Below are 17,171 nucleotides of genomic sequence, written 5' to 3' on the forward strand. Positions count from 1 at the left end.
AAGGCTGAAGGCAGCCTTGGCTGCAGGGACCATGACATGGTGGGGTTCAGAACCACTAGACAAGAGAAGGAACAGTACAAAAAGTAAGATCACACCCCTGAACTGCAGCAGAGCAGAATTTGACCTCCTAAAACGTTATCCTTGGAAGGATGCAACAGGTGACACACTGGAGGGAATAGAAGTCCAGGAAATCTGGTCAATATTCAAGGATCAAAATGTCCAAGCTCAAGAGCAAGCCCTCCCAAAGAGGAGGTGTCCAGGCAGAAATGTCAGAAACCCTGTGTGAATGTATGATATGCTCCAGGTCCATGAAGGAAGAGAAGATGATAAGGAGTAGTCAGCATGGATTTACCAAGGAGGAATTTTGCTTGACCAACCCAACAACTTTCTATGATTCTATGTCTTACAAGGAAGGCCTGGAGCAGGCAGTGCTTGGGGAAACCATATCAATGTGTTTATACAGCCAGAGAGGATACAAAGAGGATGGAGCCAGGCTCTACCCAGTGTTGTCCTGTGACAGGACAAGGGCAATGGGCACAAACTGAATTGCTCTACTGAATTCTCTGTAGAGCAATTGAGAAACCCATTTTTACTGAGAGAGTACTGAGGGACTGAGCACTGACGGGTGCCTGGAGACACAATAGAGTTTTCCTTCTTGGAGATCTTCAGAAGTCATCTGGTCATGATCCTGAGCGAGCAATTCTAGTTCCATCTGCTGAGCTCAGGCAAGTTAAGCTCAGATCAGATGAGCTCCAAACTTGTCCTTCAATTTTATCCCTTCTGAGTTTATGCACATGTGGGTGTTAGAAATGGGCTTCTGTAGATGCTACAATAAAGATAATAGGTAGGAATATATTGGATTCTGATGAAATTACATTGTTTTTTGCAGGTCAGGTGTTCCATAGGAGGGTGTGCAGATGTCCACTGATATTTCTAAGTATATGACTATCTCCACACTGTTGTGTTCCTGCATATTAGTCCACTATATGGGTTTTGCTGGCTATCTCCATGCTCAAGGATGAATATATAGCAATGTGGGCTGAACACAAATAAGGTGTGTAAAACACCTGAACATCAGGAAACTCTTCTACTGTGAGCATGAAAAAGAAATGACACTTCTACAAGCAAGTAATACTTGAATATTATTGTATCCCTACAAGGTAATATTTTTTTAAATTGGATTCTGTTTACCAGTGGATAAATGGATCATCAATAAAGCAAAGAAGGAGGCAAGAAAAAAAAAAGCCAAAAAATATTTTAAATATTTACATAACTGGAAGTAAAATCTTAAACCTTTCAGGTGACAGCTCACAGTTGGAGAAAAGCACAAGTCTGTTCTGTTTTCGGGACTATATTTATTTATAAGCAAAACCAAAGAAGCACTTTTAGACTGTCTGATTATGTAGGAGATTGACCATCACAGAGGCAGCAGAGCATTCTTTTGGTGACTTTCTGTTGTGCTACTGAAAAATACGTTTACCTAAGCCTGGAAATTAAGCCACTCAAACACAGAAAAGGGGTAGAAAAAGGGAGAGGAACACTTTGTCATTTATCTGATATAGATTCTCTTACACTGCCTCACTTCCTATGAATAATGGAAGTGCTGGTGCAGAATGGCACCTCTTTCCTTTATCATTCTCATATTTATAAGTAGCTTTTGGAACTCCTTTGCTATAATTTTCAAAATAAAGTCATACTACATGCTATTAAACAAATGTTTTTGGTTTTATTTTTTGTAAAATAATTTGCCTGGAAAAGTGACTTGCATTTCAGTTTTTTGGGTATGCATCCTCAGTTAGGTCATAGATATGCTGTTCAAATTATAGTGGGCTATCCAAGACATCTAGATCATTCTTTAAAATAACATCAATTAATAATCACTTCACTATTTCTTTGTAAGTTACACATCCAGCCCAGCTGAACCAGTGACTTGAATGTGGGATAAAAAGTACCTAGAAGAAACTATTGAGAAATGTGCAAATTAAGATCCATCTATAGAATTTTTTTCTGGAAATAGTTCTAATAATGACATATATTATAATAGTTATAAACCACCCCTGGGAAAACAGAAATAGAGCCTGAATGTCATAGTAGAAGTTATTTACTGGAAATATGTGATACTTAGTAAGTGCAGTGCAACTGCAAGAATAATATTAAAATCAAATATATGTTCATCAGCCCTCGCTGATATTTGATGTGCAGACATATTCTCTTAATAAAGAACTGCAGAAGAAGTGCTAGTTTGCAAATGACTGGCAAAATCTCCTTTCTTACATTTCTTTTGAGCTATAGGACTTCACTGGTAAATGTTTGAACAATTTGTGGAGCTTACAGTGTGAGACATAATTAGATTGATTTTGTGATATTGCAGAGAGCATCATATCTGTTCTTTGTCAAAGAGATTCCACTAATCTCTGAAATAAATAGATTAAGTAAAGTTGTTAGATTCAAGTGCATGTCAGAGAGGTTAATCTGTCCTGAAATGCATGACTATATATTCTAGTAATTTAGTTCCATAGCCCCATTAATTTTATTGCAGCCAAATATATATTGTACCTCGTGGAGGTACGTTCCTTCAGATACCCCTTTATAACCATAATGGACTAACTCTTCCCTGAGAGTTAATTTTCAGAATTGAACTGATGCAGAAAACCAGTCCTCTCTGCTGTAATGGGAGTAAAGTAGTCAAATGGTGCAGGCTGAAGCCTAGATTAATAGGGATAGAAGAATTACAGCTGTTTTGCTTATTTTTTTCAGAGGAAATACTTTTATAAAATGTTCTATATGTCTGACTTACTGACACAGTTACCAGCAAGTGATCTAGCAATCTACAATGATTGACAATTTTTTTAACAGATCTTCTTGGTAACAGAGCGAAATTGTTTTTAGTAGGTCACAGATTACAAAGAATGGAGCTTAAAAATATTGACACCAATTTTATTGTTAAAGCTCTAAGAAATATGCACCTACAGAAAAAACTTTCATCTACATTTCTTTTCCATTCACCTGGGATAATTTAGTACTAAAAAAAAAACCTCAGGAAAATATTTTAAATTATTTCCTGTGCATGTACAACAAGAATTTATGAATCCTTCAACTCAGGCCATACCTATTATGTTGAATTTAAAACTGCAGAAGTAATTAGCCTTTATTATGATCAATTCAGATGAATTACTTTGAATCTTTTAAGATAATTCATTCACATTTCAGTATATATGTAAATGAAAGTCAGCTGAATCAACAAATCAAATGAATAAGCTATAAGTGACAGCAATTGTGGCAAATTTCAATCAGTTCTTGATTTCAGTCAAGAGCTGATTGAAAACAAGAAATCTCTTTGCCTCTGTTATGATGTTCGTTACAGCATTTGGTTATTTGGATTTTTTTCTATTGCACTTTAGAATATAGCATTTAAATACTTTCTGTGGCACAATGTCATCACATTTTCTTTGGGGGATTTTATTCTACTCTTAATTGAATTTAAGTAGGTGTGTTTGAGATAAGCAATGGCACTTTTGGAGAGCTGCAGATGTGATGGCTTGGATCCAGCATCCTTTGCAGTAAATGGAAACACTTCAACTGATTTAATGGGTCTTGGATTTGATCCAAGGTGCACTTTGACTTAATTGGACTATTCCTGGGAGTAAGTGCAGTATCTGCTTGAGAACTCATATACAATGAATGTTTGTGAGCTCTAACCCTTAGAAGTAAGCATCTGAGAGGAAGAAGAGTCATTCTCATGATAAAAAATAGTTAAATGCAAAAGAAATAAGAACTGTGAAAATTTTGCAAAAGTGAAAATAACTTTGTATAAATGTAGCAGAACAACACAACAAGAATGCACTTTTTCACAAGCTAATACAAGCTAAACTCCCAAGGGATTGAAAAAAGAGATGCAGAACTTGGTAATATGACATTGTAGCTAACAGTATGACATTGGCCACAGTGGTAGCACCATTGGAATAACACATCCAAGAAGGAAGATAGTTATTGCACAGGACTATTTGAAGCCAGGGAGCAGAGAAGTGAGAACATGTAAAAGCAAGAGCCCTGCAAACATCAAGGGCAGTGAAGAACAGGCAGGAGATGCTCCAGGCGCTGGACCAGAGGTTCCTCTGCAGATTATGTTGAAGACCACAGCTTGGCAGCTGTGCCCTTGCAGCCTACAGTGGTGCACAGTGGAGCAGAGATCCACCTGCAGCCCACAGAGGACCCCATGCTGGAGAAGGTGCACATCTGAAGGAGGTTTTGAGCCTGCACATAGTTTATGGTGAGGGAGGCTTCTGTCAGGATCTGTGAAACTGTGGAGAGGAACTAGCACTGACACAGGTTTAGTGGCAGGAGTTGTCACCTCACAGGGGACACATGCTAGAGCAGTCTGTTCCTGAAGGACTGCATCCCATGGGAGGGACCCACACTGGAGCAGTTCATGAAGCACTGCAGTCCAAGGGAAAAACACACATTGGCAAAGTTCATGCAGGCCTGCACCCCATGGGCAGTTCTCCATGCCATAAAAGGGGAAGGGTTGAGCAGTCCTGCCTCTGAGGAGGAAGGAGCAGCAGAGACAATGTGTGACAGAGATATAGCAGTCCCCATTCCTTATCCTGTGCTTATCTCAACCCTGGAGACCTTCATTATATTTTTTCTCCCCTGTGCAGACAAAAAGAGGAGCAGCTTTGGTGACCACTTGGTTTTCGGACAGGGTGAACTCACCAAATTTGTACAACCCAGAGGTCTCTAGAAAGCCACCATTTAAAAGCCACCCTCCTCTCTGATGAACTTATAACATGACTGTACCAGGTTGGTATGTAAAAATCTGCTGCATGAGACACAGAGACATCTGTTGGCTCCAGATGTATGCAGCCAACATCCTGGCAAGTTACACACGAACACATGAACTGCAACAATACAGCACAATTAGCAGTGCAAATGTGTGCATTTCAGTGAAAAGGGGAGGTGGGTTGGGCTGAGGGGGAAGTTTTAGAAAGAGAAATTTCATTTGTTTGAACTGCAAAGAAATTCAGTTCAGAGCAAAATTACTCCTAACACAATGTTTATTTTTTTTCTATTTTTCTTGTCTTCCCCTGTCCAATTTCTTCTTCTATATGGTCTGTCTTGCCTTCAGTCTTTTTAAGGTTTCCAAATTTAAGAGGATGTGTAAATATTTTTCACAGTCTGTTTGTGGCTTTCCATTTATTTTACCTTGTCTATTCTATCAGTTTAGATTTTGGAAGAAGTAGGGTAAAATCAATCACTGAAGAGGCACGTTAAGTTTTTATTATCAAGCAACTCAGCTCCATGCAGCTTTGAACCAAAGTAGTTAGGTTAGGAAAAATCTGCATGTGTTACCTACACAGCCAGTCATCCCTGCAGCAGCCCCTGGCTCCAAACCTGCTACACAAGCTGATAGTATTTGGCATGTTATGGGTACATTTCCTCCCATATGTTTAAATTCGAAAGGAAAACTTTTCTGACCAAAATCAAAGTTACAATATAATCTAACAATGTTTTCCCATCCCTTTTCAAAGAAATGCCATGTTTTTTACAAGTCATATAATTAAAAATTAATTGGTGTCCAGCTGTCCTCTGCCGAAGATGCCAGTAATGTGTATTTCAAAGCAGTTACTATTTACACATCTTAACAAACAAAGGATTTAATGCTTCTAGTCTTCACAGTTCTCTAATTCTTATGGTTAAATAAATCTCTCCCTTCTTATAGTAATGTATGCCCAGTGTACACGGCCAGTCATTTTCTTTTCAGTTGGTGGGTTTGTTGAGTCAGTGGTTGAGTCAGTGGTCATGACCTCCCCTTGACAGAATTACTTTTTACCTTGTTGGAGCTAATTCCGGCACAGTTGCTGAGGTGGCTTTCCTTGTGGTGTGTAAATTCTTCATTCTTTTGCGTCTATTATCAGCAATCCATTCTTCCCCCCAAGCTTTGTTAATCTCCCCCTAAGTCTGGGATAACACCTGGACAATAGAACCTCCTTTATTTTATCTCAAATTCCTGGTGTGGTGGCTTATTTTACAGTCCAAGTTCCAGGTATCCACGGAAGCATATCTGGGGGAGGGAGTGAGGGATAAAGGTGCTTTTCTGGTTGTTGTGGTCACAGAGGACATCTGTCCCATAAGTTGGGGTGATCTTTGTTTGACCGGTGTCATGCTTGTGTGTGAGCAGCTGCTTCTTTACAAAAAGTGTGAATTTTTGTCTAAATTAATTACTCAGCAGGTACTAACCAGATCTTGCCAATGAGGCCTGGAGGTAGCACCATCCTGTCACTCCCTTCTGTGCTTACCACGTAGCAAAGTCCTTCTGTGGCCTTAACAGCATTTGAGAGAAGCAGCTGTGTGATCTTTACATCCTTACAAGGGCCTGATGCACAAAATAGTAGGTAATATGACAAGGGTTAAATGTAGGACAAAATCACTGAGCTCCTTAATACATATCTTTTAATGCAATACAGTTACACGCACAACAGTCTGAGTGCTAGCACTGTCATCTCTATAGTCCTTTATGTGGCTAGAGAGTAGATTATTTAATAATGTACTTCCACTCTTATTCTTCTTGCTATAAAAAGAAATACATAATATTGATGAAATTCTAACTTTAGGAATGTATAACACCCACAATCTCTTCTTTGCTTTAGAAATATCACACAAAAAGTGAATACTATAGCTGTGGTCATAAAGCATACAGATAAAAACTCTGGTGAGACCACCAGGCTCAAGATCCTGGATATATCAGGCCAATAAACCAGAGTACTTCACTTATGCTACAGTGCTATACTGTAACATAGCAAGTGGTACATGCATATATATTCATGTATATATCTCAAGTGATTTGGTGACTTAAAAATGCAAGTTGGAAGGAAATAACAGGCAATATCAAGTGTCACAAATGCACAGCTGTGAGGGAACCTATTGGCAATGTCTGTCCCCACATGAACAGCAGCTGAGCTTCACTCAGAGCTGTAAAGGGAGCAAAACTCCTTAAGATCTGTCACTCTACACAGAAAGTAATTCCACAACTAGAGTACATCCACCAGTGTTACTCAAACAAGGCACACAGCCATGTAGTTATAAAAGCAAGGTGCCTGCAGTCTTATGAACTTCTTCTTTTAGTTCTGTAGCAGACACACATCATAAATTTACTATATGCAAATCTCTAAGTAAGCAAATTACAGAATTTAAGTATCAAAATTTAGTAAGAAAAACATGCAGGTTCTGCTGCTCTGGAGCAAGATTACTGCTTCTTTTTGGACTCTGATAAATATATTGCAGGCCCATGCATCCCCTAAAAAGAGAGTGATCTGGAGCATACTCAGGTTCACCACAAAGGCACAAGAGAACACAGGTTTAATTCTACCATTTCCCCAAAAGCTATGATTTCTCTGTAGACATAGAGTAAACTAGCTCTTAAAATGTTAAATTGAATCACTCAAAGGAATTGCAAGTCAATTCAAGTATCTTATCTTCTAATTAAACTTGTCTAATTTTTCTGTTAAATTTGATTAAACTCTAGAATTCTGAATTGTCACATGAAAGAGGACAGAAATAGCCCTCACAAGTCTTTTCCATACCCAAACATATTTGGCTGTAAAAAACATTTGTACCAGCTTGTAATAAAATTCACAGTGTGTCAATGTATCATCAGCATCTAGTAATTCCTGATACTTAAGCTCTGATCTTGCAAATAGTTATGTCTATTAAGACAGTGCTGTGAATTGTAGAAACACCAAGCTTATTTAATTAAACTAAACTATCCATATGACTGATTACAGAATTGGCATGTCAGCAACAGCAAGTCAATACAGCAAAACTGCATTAAGGAAAATGCATAATCCCAAAGTCCTTGTTAAAACAATCTGTCTTTAACAAACAAGATTTTCCTTTTATATTCCTTGGAGTTTATATGGGTAAGTTTATTATAAGTTTCACCTTATCTTCTGAAGTACTATGTTGGCAATGATATTTTTTACACATATTTTTGTGATGAAGAAGCTCTTGACTGAGCTTGAGGAACAATTAACTGAATTAGCTTGCAAAGATATACAGCATTTTCCTTAAAGTGGTAAAATACAAATTTATGAGAAAAATATTTTCTATTCCAACAGTTGGACAGCCTGATTAAAGGCTCACTTGTACTTTCTCTTTGATATGAAAAAAGTGCAATCAATTTCTTAAGAACTGATAAAAAGGTAAATAAATTCTTTCAAGATGATTCAATAAATAAATTCAATCAAGATTATTAATCACTCAAAACACTATAAAAAAAAGTGCCATTATCAGAAAAGAGTGGATAGCCTACTACTAAGAAAATAGCACTTAGAAAAATTAATTAAAAGCAACCCAAAGACAATGTAGTCCATTAAACTTGCATTCTGGGTTGCATTGAAAAAGGTGTGGACCCAGTAGGTCTGGGGAAGTGATTCTTCTCTTCTAGTCTGCCCTCATGGATTCCACCTGGAGTATTCCACACAGCTCTAGGGTCTTGGTACGAGAACATCTTGCACCTACCAGGGTGAGTCCAAAAGAGGCCACAAAGGCAATCCAAGGGCTAGAGCTCCTCTGCAGGCTGACACATTTTGGGTTCTTCAACCTGGGGTATGAAAGCTCAAGGGAGACCTTAGCACAGCCCTGTATCTGAGCAGGGCGTACAAAAAAATTTTATTTCTTTATTATTTGTATCTGTCCTGCTCTATTTGATAAAGACAACAGTCTTATCAAACTTATCAAACCTGTGGTAACCTCTTATCACAGGTTCTCCTGTGGTTTAAGACATATCATTCACACTAAAACTCAACTATTTTGAGAAAGAGCATTTAATTTGGCACTTTACACATTCATTTCCCTTACCTTACCAAGGCAGTCCACAATCCTACAGTTTACTAGATACAGTAAGATCTGGCTTAAGTTTGTATGAATAAAGTGGTCACTGCTTCATATAGAGGTCAAATGTGTACTTAATATTTTTTAGCCTTTTTACAATAGAAGGCTTATCTTAGCATTTTATTCTTGAGTTAAGAACACAAAAAACTGAAAAACGAGAAGGGCTAATTTGATGCAATTTCTTAAGTGGAGTTCTAACCTTGATAATATATTTAATTCTTTGTGCTTCAAATCCTTAGAGGTGAATGATGTCAAACTTACTGGAATAGCTTGTTTTTTTCCTGCCATTCAGCTGCTGTCACTTTCAACAATGGACTTCAAATTTATCCAGCCCTATAAAGGCTGCAAAGATTCAATATTCATTTAAAGACAAACAACCAACCAAGAAATCCCTTCCAAACCCCACAAAAGCACACAACAGAAAAACTCAAACCCAACTGCACCTTTGTTCCTTATCATAGCAGTAGCTGAATTTATTTCTGCAACCCTTTTGCATTTACAACACTTCAGCATTTACTTCTACTAATTTTATTTTTTTTTTTCCCTGGCAGGAAGCCATGATGTCACTACTTTATATTTCTAGTCAATGTTAACTCGACTGTAAAATAAATTATGTGACCTATTTTAGAAACACTGAAGTGGCAAAATGTTGCAGCAGAAAATGTAGTAAAATGTCCTCTTTTTAATCATCCAAATCAGCCTTGCCAGAAAATGTAGCTGGAGTAAAATTACTGCTGCGTATAAAAGCCACTTTCAGGAACAGAAGACACAATATTTGGATTCTGAAGTGCTAAATAAGCTATAAAACTTTATTACACTTTATTTAAACTTTTTATTCTCTTTAAGCAAATGTACTTGTTCTCTGAAAGAACAGAGAAAGTTCTAAGGGGAATAAGTTTCTGTAAGAGAATCGATTGCAGTTCACCAAAACTTTTCAGAACACAAAAAGTAATGTTCCTTTTTCTGCTCTCCTCCCCTACTCTCTGTTTCCAGGATAGAAAAATGTCACTATAGGACACGTGAAAGCACAATGCGAGCCACCTGTTATTTTGCAAGGTAAAAGAGAGAGTTTATTTTTTGACTCCAACTTTTATACTTTTCCAAAGGTGACAGTGGATTGGAGAGTGAATGGGCCACCTCTCCAAAGACATTGGACAAACCACTAGTACATTAAGTTTCTTCACCCCCATGAAGGAATGCAAAACAATATGTTGTTTACAGAAATTGTGTGGGAAAGTTTTGTAACAGAATGTAAACTCAGAAGGCTTTAGAAAAACTTAAGAATCAGGACGAAAAATACTGCCACTGAAACAAACCAGGGAACTTCCCTGTAATAGATTTCAACTCTCAAACCTCTATTTTGCAGTCAAGTAACATATAGCTTGGCATAGTGGAAAAACTGTTTTCTTTTTGGAGCTTCCAATCCATCTACATCATGCAGCAAGCCCTGTCAAAAGACAGTAAGATAGAAAAGAGCTTTATTCCCACTGCCATGGTAAATTCAAAGCTATTACTTTCCAGTCATCTGAACCACATATCACAGGTACAGTGAAATAGAAAAAAACAACCAAAGGAATCACTACTTCATTCATTGTCACTATGTGTTTTTATTTTAAAGTTGTATATGAGCAGAATTTACTCTGTAAGCATAAAGCTCAGTAAAGACGGTGACAATTTCAAGCATAACTCTAAAGTACCAAATTCACAGTAGTCATGTAAATCACTTTATATTCTGTGGAAAATTGACAAAATAACAAAGCCTTTCACCCCAGATCATGGAAATTTTTATAGTGGCCAAGAAAATAAAAAAGTTTAGATAGCCCATTCCATTTTAATAATAACTGAGAATTTCACAGCTTAAAAAATATCTAGTCATGTATCCTCATATTTGCTACCTGTTGAAACGTTCCTTTTGTCCTGAAAAGAGTCTAAGCAAATATATACCCAACAAGCATTTTACCAGTTCTCTTTAAAACTTGCTATTACATTTCATAAGTTAAGGATTTTCCTCCATCTTTATCAGCAGGTGAAGTCAATTAAGAAAAGAACACTGGAAAACAAAGGACTAGATTTCTCATTCAACACAAAGGAATGCTTTCATCGCTGATTTATCATCTAGCAGGGCCAATTAAGTATCTTACTACACCACTGTTTACAAGAGATCAAGGCAAGTAAACATCTTCTCCTCCTTTTCTAACTGCAAAAAAAAAAAAAAAAAAAAAAAAAAAAGGCAGAGGAAGTAAAGCAGACTTTGATTTTGTGCCTGGCAACTGAACAACAATAGATATCCAACACTCCTTTTCCTAGGAAAAGTTCTTTCATTTCTACTAGTTGTCAGCAAGAAACATATTAGAGGTGACTGCTCTCTTGGACAAACACTGTTAGCTCTGGTTCTTTGTATATTCACTAGGATGAATGACACACCTGAACGTCCTCATGAGCACATTCAGAGAGTTAGTGCCATCAGCCTGCAGAAGTCATACACTTGACTAGAAAATAAATGCACAAAATCCACTGCATTGATTGGAGATCTTATGCTTCTATTCATGGTACACTCATCTGTGTGCTGAGCAATTTATATTTCTGTACAGGGTGCGACATTCCAGCTGACTCAAAAATCTGAATTTATTACTTCACTAGGTTACCAAGCTACAAAACCCAATAAATTGGAAACAATTTTCACTTTTTTAGCCATTCCATAAAGGACAGTACTGCAGGATAAAAACTTATGTTCTATGGAAAGTAGATAGAAACACACTACTATTCTGAGTCAAAGTGCCCCAAGGTAATTTAGAAAACACATTGCAATATTATGTTGAAGAAGCATAAAAATTCCACAGGGAGGCATTGTATAATCTAAAACACTTTTCACTCTAAGACAAAATATTATACATGTCATGGTTTGACGCTGGCACAATGCCAGCGCCCCATGAAAATACAACTTACCAATCAAATGCTGTGAAATGTGATCAAGAACAGAGCAAAGCAGGCCAAACTTAATAACAAAAGAAAAAGCTTTATTACACTACTACTACTACTACTATAAAAGGAAAAGAAAGGAAAGGAAAAAAACACACAAAATTCGAAATGAAAACCTTCCAAAACATTTCTCCTCCCTCCACCCAACTCCACCAAACCCCAGCGAGACCCATTTGGATCCTTAATCAAGTTTTCACCCTTCAATATAATCAATACTGAGTCCATCGGGGAAGAGAGGAGTCCCCCTTGCACCACAGACCCCCAGGAAACACAACTGCCACCTTTTGTGTTTCCAATGTCACACGTGGCACCGCCCAGACCGGCCAATGTGACACTCTTCTCTCCATGTCACAGTGCTCTCACCACTGGGCATGGACAGAGACTGCTTATAGGGCCCCTTTAAGGATGCTTTGCCAAGGACCACCAGGAACAACAGTCCAGTATCACAATTTGGGACTAGAGTCCCCCCCATTTTCCCCTGGGGCCGAGGGTCCAAAAGACAGAGATCGCCTTCTCTTCTTCCTGAAGATGGAGGGCATCCTCACACCCTCCTCAGCTCTCTCTCTGTCCACTCCAAAACTGGTAGTTGCTGCAGAAGGTCTCTTGGCTCAACCAATGCATCCCCCTAAAATGCAGTCCCTCTTGAAAGAAAGAGTGGTTCAGTCTATGGTAAACAAGAAGAGTCCAGCCAAAAAGCCACTCTATCATCTGCCCCCAACCTTCTTCTCTAAACATCTGAGGTTTCAAGCTGTCTCTCTTTTCTTCAAATTCAGGAGGAGTAATATTTCATAAAGCCTTCATTTCTCAGGAAGGGTTAAAAGTCCCAACTCCCAAGGATGGCTCGCTGCCCAGGCTCCAGCTCCCACAGCCCGGCTGGGCACCTTGCGGCCCCCCCGCTCTTCTCCTTCCCTGCGGCGAACTGCTGATAAAACCACCGAGTCTCTGTCTCTTTTTCTCTCCTGGGAGAGAGAGAGACTCTGGGGGGAGCGGAGACATCCCAGATTTCTCCACCCTTCCATCTGCAGGAGCTGACCCAGTCGGTTCCGATCCTTTACCTCCTGGCCTACCTGTGCAGGCCGCATGGCTCCCCTCCCCCACCCAGCCCGGGCTGGGGGGGGGGAGGTCCGTACCATGCGATGACCGGAACCAAAGAAGGACGAGTCCTCCTGGGAATTCCGCTTTTAACCCCTCTGTGTTCTCAGAGGCGTGTCCACCTTCAATTGGTCACCCCAAGTGTCAGTATCTAAACCTGACCCCTGACTGGTGAACCTCTTCCTTCTAAAAAAAAAATTCTCTTCCCGTGTCAAACCATGACAAGGAACAACAGATTGGCAGGCCTAAGTAACTAGAAACAAAACTAATCCAGAAACTGAAACAAAATTATGTTTATTTTTAAGTCTTGTGAAAGGAAAAAACTAAAGTGATGTTCTTCATACAGACTTTGTAGCTTTGAATAAGGAGTGAAGCACAGCTCTGCATTTCCTTGATTTGATCTTTGTTTTGCAATAAGGATTACAATTTCAATATTTTAGTAGTAACCTGCTGGAATGGAGAGGAAGAAATTCTCTTTAACATGGAGTAACCTAATTCCTAGGGTATGTTTTTTAAAACATACTGAAGGAACAACTTAGGCTACCTTGGAGAGAGCAGCATCCACTCATGGAAGCACAACAGAAAACAAGAAAAACACTGACATTAAATTTCTGGTAAAGAACTTCTGGTGTTTCACATGGAAAATAAAATCTCAAACCTAAATGAGGAACTTGCTTGGCCTGTCATGCTGCAGACCTGTTTGCAGGTTTCCAGCTCTGCCAGAACACTTGAGTGAGCTGTATTACACTTTCAGACATAAGTAGTGTAGGCTGCTTTGTAACACTTCCGTCCCACACTGAGAAGCTCTTGGGAATGCACTTGATCAACAGTCTAGTTCTTTCAAAATGAGAAGTGTCTGATAGTCTATCTTCAGATGCAGCTAAGTGTTATCCCACAGCCATCTTGCAGAACTGAAATTCTGGATTCTAGATTATTTACCTCTATAAAGCAGAAAAAGCAGAACATAATCTCAGGATTTACCAGCAGTCCCTCCTGACTTTGACTTAAATGCAGTTGCAACAGTGTTTGCAACCAGGCTTAATTTTGCTGTCCTTTCCAATCCATATCTTATATTAGTTTACTCACATTTATTGACTGACTCTCCTACCACAATATGGTTCAATCATTATCATTATAGAGGGTACACATAGTGGATACAGTTTCTGTCCAGAGGCATTTCTACAAAGTGTTTCATCTAAAGCCAGTATCATCTGTTGATCTGAAGCCTAATTCCATCATAAATTTTACTATTAATTGCAAATAGATGGCTTAGATATACTACAAGGTTTGTGTTGAAGCTTCACTTAAACTAGCAGCTCCTTCATAATATATCCTGTAACTAACAGAAGATCCTAGACCAAAGCCATCACCTCAGCATCAGGCCAGGCATCTCTATGGTACTAGCCTGATATTTATATTTCAAAGACATATAAATAAGGGCATAATCTTTGTAGCATAATCTGTAAAAACAAGCCTTACTTAGGTTTAGTTAAACCCTAACTTAGAGCCATATTAACCTGTCTCAGTGGCTCCTTACTGGGCTATAGACAGTAATCTACACCTGTGCCTCCTTTTTTAAATTTGGTATCAACAGAAACATGCTGTTGTAGATGAACTGTAGATCCAGCTTCTTAAATATGCAACTCATTTGCTGTAAACATTGTGGAATAAAAAGAAGCTTTATAGAAAATATGGGAAAAGAATTCCTCTTATTATAGGATGACTGGGTCTGTTGCACATGTTGTTGTGATGCAGAGCCTAGAGGAAAAGAACATGAATTGAAATGGTCTTAAATAAAACTGGAGGAGGAGCTTCCTGTACAACTTTCTCTTTTTAACTGCATATGTGTAGCTCTCTCCTTGGGATGTAAGCTACCCTTCTAAGGACTCAACTGCCCCAGTAGTTTAAAACCAGAAGCATATCTATTGTACATAAGGATTTGGATATGAGCACATTAAATGTCACACCCTTTTGCTTTTTTTGCATGATAAGATTTTAATTCCTTAATGTCCAGAACTTAAAGATGAGCTGTTTTTTGCATAATAGCAAACTATACCATGTACAGCTACTATGTCTGTAAGAGACTACGATCAAATATTCTGATGGTTGTGGACAACTGTGGTGGGTTGGCCTTGGCTGGATTTCAGGTGCCCACCAAGCCACTTTATCACTCCTCTGTCTCAGCTGGACAGGACTGAAAAAATAAGATGGAAAACAAGGTATAATTTGAGATATTTCAATTTACTAAAGCAAAAGCAAAAGGTTACACATGCACAAGGAAAGGGGAAAAAACCCTTCTCTACTTCTCACCATCATGTGATGTCCAGCCATTTCCTGGGAAGCAGGGCTTCAGCACGGGTAGTGGTTGCTTCAGAATGCTAGTGTTGGAAATAATGAATACTACTCCTTCTTTCTTCTTTTCTTAGCCTTTGTAACCAAGTAAACACCATTTGTTATGGAGCACCCCTTTGTCAATTTGGGGACAGTCAGCTGTCCTGGCTGTTTCCCCTCCCAAGATCTTGCTGAACTCCAGACACTGATAGGGGTAGAATGTTTGAGAGACAACACATAAGCTGTGCCAGGAGTTTTCAGCAGTAGTGAAAGCACTGGTGCATTATCAATACCCTTCTACCTACCAGTGCAAAGCACAGCACTGTGAGGATGGCCATGCAAAAAAATTAACTTGATCGCAGCTAGGCTCAGTACAATGACTACAGAAATATTTCCCTGGATTGAACATATAAAAGGCTATTTGTGCAACGAAATGTGTTTCTTGAATTTGCTGGATTTCTGAAACAATTCAGAAGGTGAAAATAAGACTGCAGGATCTCAGCAGCTGTTGCAGCAGTGTTATTGCTGGAATAGCAGTAAGGAGGCTCCTTTGGCATATGAACTACAGGCAAGAATTTTTCCCTAGATCAGATCAAATCTGTGTGCACTGGAAAAATTCTGTCCAAGGTACACGTAGGCAACTCTTCTGACCTACTTGTTCTAGACACTGACCATCCAATGAGTCTACTCAAATGTCTGGCCAGCCGTGGGCAAATATGGTCCAGTTGTTTTACTTCACTGAGGTGCAGCCAGGGGAACATTGGAAGGATGCTCCTGTACCCTGACAGATGCCAGTTTTTCTGTATTTATCCTCAGTCTGTTCTACATGTATTAGTTTGTATGCCTCCATTTACTGGAGTGCCCAAGTTAATGAGAACTGTATGAAGCAAAGTGACACAGAGTCCCCAGGCAGGTGCAAAGGAGAGCTGCTTTATTGCAAAAACCAGGCCTTTTCAAGAAGTTAGCTGGTTATCAGTTTGCACAGTTTTAAGGCACAACAAATCACCACGCACCACAATGTGGAAACATGGCAGTCATGCAGCTCATCTCTCACATCTCTCCTCCCCTATTCCAGTTCAGTCACTCAGAATTAGTTCCCTTCTACTTAGCCTAAATAACGGCCTGAACCAGGATTTTGCAAGGGTAACAAGGCCCTTAGTTTATAAGGCTTTACCTATATGCAACAAAGAAACATAATTCTTCATGTTATAGCAAAAAACATTTAATAAAATATTTCTCAGGATATTGTGATCTTTTGTACAACCCTAAATATCTGATCATTTTTTCACATCACTGGAGTAGTGACATGAAAGGTGCCGTAGTGGAAGGCACTTTACTAAGCTCCAAAGAGTCATGTAAATTTTGGCAGCAGCTATAACATTCAGGAAAAAGCAAAGCTTTTTTGGACACGCTGACTGCATTCAAAGCTTCAGATTACAAAATGGTACATATTTGGAGTGATTTCAGAGATAATGATACAACAGCAAAACTGTAGATATTTTTCCAATCTATGAAAAAGACAATAATGTAGACTTTTTGGCAGACAACTGAGAAGAATATAGCTAATATTTTTCCACCTGTGGAAATACCAGCCCTGGCTAATAGGCTTAAGTATTTAATATATTGTTACTCCACAGCCTTTTGAGTAGCTACTATGTGAAAAATAACACAACACTATTCCTTGCATCCAGATAAAAGGTGGTGTACTGGGCTTTCCAAGATAGGGAAGCACAGCTAAAAATCCCTACCATTTGATTTCCCTGTCCTTACAGAATCTTCCTGCCTGCCTGCCCCCATTCTCCAAATCATCTGACTTAGCAGTTTGGCTTCTGGAAGCTGTGAACACTTTGCAAATACCTGCTGCATCAGATAGTTTCTTC

Source organism: Taeniopygia guttata, chromosome Z (genome assembly GCF_048771995.1).
Source record: "Taeniopygia guttata chromosome Z, bTaeGut7.mat, whole genome shotgun sequence".
Lineage (NCBI taxonomy): Eukaryota > Metazoa > Chordata > Aves > Passeriformes > Estrildidae > Taeniopygia > Taeniopygia guttata.